This window comes from Pinus tabuliformis, chromosome 1_2, assembly GCF_031772625.1.
Source record: "Pinus tabuliformis cultivar Carrire ecotype Pingquan chromosome 1_2, CPIR1, whole genome shotgun sequence".
NCBI classification, from domain to species: Eukaryota; Viridiplantae; Streptophyta; class Pinopsida; order Pinales; family Pinaceae; genus Pinus; species Pinus tabuliformis.
The window spans coordinates 1144813836-1144820220 of NC_142298.1; positions in this window are offsets into that span (position 1 = coordinate 1144813836).

Sequence of the window (6385 nt, forward strand, 5' to 3'; positions counted from 1 at the left end):
TACAATAATCTTTAGGTTTCCATGTAGCTTTTGAATTGTTTCCATAAATGCAGTAGAAACTGTACTGGCTCTAAATGGATGTGATAATACACAAAAGTGTGCATACTTGGTAAGTCTGTCAACTACCACCATGATGACACTCTTTCCCTCAGACTTGGGTAAACCTGTGATAAAATCCATTGATACCTCCTCCCAACGTTGGCTTGGAATGGATAAAGGTTGTAATAGACCCGGTGTCTTAATTGTTTCAACTTTATTTTGTTGGAAAACCAAACATTCTGCCACAAACTTTTGAATATCTGATTTAAGGCCATCCCAAAAAAATTCCTTCTTAACCCCGTGGTAAGTTTTTAAAAATCCTGAGTGCCCTCCTAAGGGAGAAGTGTGCAATTCCATAAGAATCTTTTGTTTTAGCTGGGAATTCTTACAGAGGTATAAGCGATCTTTGTACCATAACGAATCATTTTTCCAGCTAAATGTATCAGACGTACTGGAACCTTGTTGTAGCTTTCGAATAAGTGCCCACACTTCTTCGTCATTCTTCCATTCCTCCCTTGATTCATTTATCCAATCTGGTTGGATGATAGAAATAGCGCACAACAATGCTTCCACATCCTCATCCTTTCTTGAGAGTGCATCTGCCACCACATTTTGCTTCCCTTTTTTGTAGATGATTTCAAAGTCATAACCCAACATCTTTGTGACCCACTTTTGTTGCTCTTCATAGGATAATCTTTGTTCTAAAAAGTATTTAAGGCTATCATGATCCGTTTTTACCTTTAAGTGTCTTCCCATTAGGTAGGGTCGCCATTTCTTAAGTGCATGGAGTATTGCCAACATTTCCTTCTCATAAATAGCTTTTCTTAGAAACTTTCCCTTGATTGGACGACTTTCAAAAGCAATGGGTCTTTCATCTTGCATTAGAACAGCACCAATTCCATTTCCTAAAGCATCACATTCCACAATAAAGGTTTTTGTGAAGTCCAGTGTAGCTAAGACCGGTGCTTGGCACATTGCCTCTTTAAGATGTTCAAAGGCCTTTGTTGCTTCCGGAGTCCATGAAAATGCATCTTTCTTCAATAATGTCGTTAGAGGTGCTGCTATTCTCCCATAATTCTTAACAAACTTGCAATAATACCCTGTCAACCCAAGAAATCCGCGCAAATGCTTTATGGATGTGGGGATTTTCAATTCCTTAATGGCTTTAATTTTTCTAGGGTCTACCTTAACTCCTTCATGAGATACAATATGACCCAAATATTCCACCTCCTGAACTCCAAAAAAACATTTGGATCTTTTGGCATATAATTGTTTCTCCTCCAATAGTTGTAGCACCCTGTCAACATGTTCAACATGATCCTTCCAAGACTTGATGTAGATAAGTATATCATCAAAAAATACTAACACAAATTTTCTAAGGAATGGTTTGAAAATTGAATTCATCAAACTTTGAAATGTTGAAGGTGCATTGGTAAGGCCAAAAGGCATGACCAAAAATTCATAATGAACCTCATGAGTTCTAAATGCCGTTTTCGGAATGTCTTCAATCTTCATTCTGATTTGATGATATCCTGAACGAAGATCCAACTTGGTGAAGTAAATTGATCCATTCAATTCATCCAGTAATTCATCAATGACAGGAATGGGGAACTTATCTTTAATAGTGAGCTTGTTGAGCTCCCTATAATCCGGACACATGCGCCATGATCCATCCTTCTTGTGCACCAATACTACTGGAGCAGAGAAAGAACTTTGACTCGGTTGAATTATACCAGCCTCTAGCATTTCTGCAACCATACGTTCAATTTCACTTTTTTGGACATAGGGATATCTGTACGGCCTGATGTTTGGAGGAACACTTCCTGGAATCAGATGAATAGCATGATCATGATCACGCATAGGTGGGAGACCTTTGGGAGTCTCAAATACCTTGGAATGATTGTCCAGGACTTTTTGGAGATCTGGAGAAATAGATGATTCTAATGTGGAAACATCTAGCGAACATAATTGTGCAATTACACCCCTTTGCTCCTTTTTTAGAAGCTTTGTCATACCATTAGAGCTGATTATCTTTCCTGGTTTCCCTGCAATACCCCTTAATTCAACTTCCCTTCCTTCCATATAAAATTTGATGAAAAGTTCTTGAAAATTAAAAGCTATTGTACCCAAGGATTGTAGCCATTGGACTCCTAGTACAACATCAGCACCTCCCATTGGAATGGAAAGCATTGGGCTAGTCAATACATATTCTCCCATGGATATCTTGATATTATGGCACTTTCCAGAGAAATTTATTGTTCCTCCATTTGCAATCATCACTTGACACTTCGGTGCTGGATATAGGAAGCAATTCAATTCTTTTGCTACCCTACAATGAATAAAATTGTGGGTGCTTCCTGAATCAATCAACACTATTACCTTTTTCTTCTTGATTTGTCCTTCTATCTTGATGGTTTGAGGAGTGGTAATTCCCGCCAATGCATTACAAGATATGGTCGGATTTATTTGTTCTTCATCTAGGCTTTGTTCCTGGAGCATATCCTGTTCTTTTGACCTTTCTTGCTCCTTTTCTTCTTCCTCTTCACAATCTATGTAGAATAGTTTCTTCTCAGCACACTTATGACCTTTAGTGTATTTGCTATCACAACTATAACAAAGACCTTTTGCTCTTTTTTCTTCCAATTGTTGTGGTGTCAACCTTATAGGTTGTGGAAGACTAGGGGCAACTTCACTTCCGTCTTTATAGTTGTGAGTGGTATGCTTCCTAGTTGTCATAATTTTGCTTTCCATTTTTCTTGCTAACCTGAATGCCTTCTCTAATGAATCAGGTTCCCAAAGTCGAACATCATGTTGGATATTATCCTTTAAATACCCTATGAACACATCAACCCTATGCTCCTCTGGAATATCTTTTACCCTTATGTTCAATTTTTGGAACTCCTCAATGTGCTCCATTATTGAACCCTTTTGTTTGAGACTTATCAATTGGCTAAAAGAAGTGTTGCTTTTTGTATCCTCATAATGTGCTATCAATTCTTCCGTAAAAATTGCCCAAGTGATAAATTGTTTATGAGAGCAAAGCCATTGATACCATACAAACTGATTTGGTTCCAAATATAAAGTTGCCATACGTACCTTTTCTGTGTTTTGCACATTATTGAGATCGAAGAACTGCTCCATCTGTAATATCCATGTGGCGGGATCCTTGCCATCAAACTTCCTCATATCAATTTTTGGAATATGGTGGGTCTTCGATCCAACATTAGAGTCTATGGAATCATGATTAACATTTCTTTTGTTCACATCATGAGTTTCCTTTACAACCTTTTCACATTAGTAAGTATTTCTTGTAGAAAATTTGTCAAATCTATCTTCAAATCTGCCATGTCTGTCTTCAAATCTATCCTCAAATCTGCCTTCAGATCATCCATCTTAGCTTCCATGCCCTTTATCTTAGATTCCAAGCCATTTATCTTAGCATCTGTTAGCTTTTGTGAGCGTGACATTTGTTGCACCTGTTCTTGTAATTTTGATATATCATGTAGCATTTCTTCCTCTTCTTCATGAGTCATGCTAGAGCTTTCAGGTTCCTTACTAGGTGTTTCCATTTTCTTTCCTCGGGCATCAGTTACTGATAATAATGCTTTACTATGCCCTTTGAATTCCTTCAAACCAAGCTTATGCAAAAATTTAAAAAAAAAACTACACATCTTTTTTTTACTTTGTAGAAGCCTGATATTGAATATGATGTATCTCTGTAATTTCGAATCATCCAGTTCTAAACTTTTTACCTGTAGTAGCCTTCTATGTCCTCTTTCCAATGCCACTAGTTTGATCCAAATTGGATTCTCCAAGAAAGAGTTATGCACAATCTCCCGTAGTGACCTGATTATAGACTAGTTCAGTAGAGCGAACTTGTATGAAGTGCCACGTGTCACTAACTCAACCTTTGACTCTAAAAAATATATAAAAGCAAACTAAAGTCCGTCCTCTTTCTGCACCTTCTTACGAAATTTCAATCCGATGCTCAGAAAGAAAGTTATGACGATTTTCCCCAGGTCACATGTTTTGAGTGTAATTCAGGAGTCTGCAAAAAGACCAACTTCCTCAGATCATATCTCCGAAAATATCATGCAAAAAGTTCTGAAATTCGGAAGCAAGGTTCAGCGCGATTTCTTCTCAAATGGGTTTTTTTTTCGACTTCTAAAACGTCACAGAAAAAAAGTTATAGCAAAAATTCTACGATGACCTGTTTGGAGCAGCGAAACCCTAGAATCCAAAGCTCTGATACCAAATGTTATGAAACCAGCTCAAGAAAAGATAGAAAAGATAGATCAACGCCTTAGAATTCAAAACCTCCTTTCTATATATAGGAGTCTAAGGAGTCACAATATAATCCAGCCGACCTAACAATAATAATATAAAGCCACAAAAATAACAATAGAGGGATTCTATGGGCACATTAATAACAATATGGGGGCAATGGGGGCGCAACAATATAAATAAGGGGCATAACTACAATAGTAATGGGGTAATCACTAGTATTATAGGGACCCAACACAGGGTCTTCAATCAATGGCCCTTGAACCTCGTGATAGCCTTCAGTTTCTGGAATGTTAAATTTTCGCGGATCTTTGTCACCTACTTCAGTATTCACGTTGTAACATTCCAACGTGCAGCTCAGTTGGGTTGCCCATTCAAGCTGAATTACTTCTAATGGCTCCTGGGGTATTTTAAAGATAGCTGCTTTTTTGGCTTGTAGTGCATCATCAACAGTATCCCACCAACGATCCTCAAATGTGAAGGTTAACAGGAATCCCTTGCGCAAGATATCCCATTCACTTGTTCCATGGCAGAGCTCCATCTATATATACTAGTTCATGGGTATAATAACTAGGGTATGACAAAATAGGTGCACCCACTCAAGTTGTGGCTCTTCCCCATAAACCTTCTTCCATTTAGCAAGGTGCGCACATGTATAATCCCATCCGTCATACTTGTCTTTTAATCGCATCTGAGGCTTCCCAAACCTATGCGCATCATCCTCTTGCATTCACACTAGCCCTCAAAACTTCTTTGGTGCGTACCCCACCACCACGCAAGCGTAGCGCGCAATACCCATTTCAGAGATTTGAAATGTTTCTGTTCCAACACTTCTCTTTCAAATCTATTCAGGAAGTTATCTACTTCACTTAACCCATCGTACATAAGCAGATCACTTACCTCCATTGATACGCAACGTAACGATCTTGTCATCATGTTACAGTTCAGCATGGTAAACTCGTGTCACCGGTTCTGTCATCATTCTATCTCTTCGTCAGAATCTGATGTGCAAGAGCTTTCTTGCCCCCATGAGTCCGTGGTTGGGTTTACCCAGTCTTGCTCTTGCGCGGTTATCTTGTAGATGCAGTCCAAGTTGTCGTCACTTTCGTGGTCGCGCACTAGCTCTGTGTAGTGCGATCCCTCTGTGGGGTCCAAAGGTACAACTACGCGCAGAGAATTTTTCTCAAAAATCATCTTGCGCTTCTTCAGATTTATCACCCCATTCATGTCAATGGCCCAATATATTCCTAATATCACGGGGTAGGGATTGTTGTCATCAACAATCTCTATCACTTCAAAATATGCTAGCATGCTTGCTCCTTCGATATCCACTGTGATTTCCTGCAGTCTTCCCATAGGTAGGATATTTTGATGGTTTTCCATTCGCAGTTGGATAGGAGACCATTGCATCATAGGCCTTCCCATGCGCTCCCATGTCTACTTCGACAGAATGTTTGCATCTGATCCTAGATCCAGAATCACTTGGTCCATCTCATATTCTCCAATCTAGGTGGTCAAGCTCATTTCCCTTCCCATCCACGTCGTGTGATTTCCGAGCTTCCGGACTACATGTGGTTCTCCTGTCGCGGTCTCAACACATATATTTATGAGTTCCTGCAGCCCATTTACAGCCTTGTTTTCGCACAACAACTTCATGCATGTTTCCAGGAATGTTGTAAACATCGATGGGTCCATTTCTGGCTCCAGTCTGTCTTTTCTTCCTGAAGTGGAGGCATCAGTGAAGCTCTTCCTAGCTTCCATGAAGGTTTCCTTATCGCGCTCCAAATAAAACTCTGGTTCTTTCATCGGAGCCTTGGGAACCCAATTAATCTCTTCGGGTTGCTTGCCTTTGTCATCCCCTGTTGTAATTCCACTTCAGAGCACAATAGTCACATTAGGGTCTTCCTCGCACGGCTCATACCTCATCATTTGCAAGTTCTGAGTCGGGGGAGGTTGGAGTGCTCCTTTATCGTGCAACCTCGCTATCAGTGTGGGACAATCCTCTGTCTCATGATCAGACAATGTACAATACAAGCATGATGGCCATGTTGGATTCGTACAA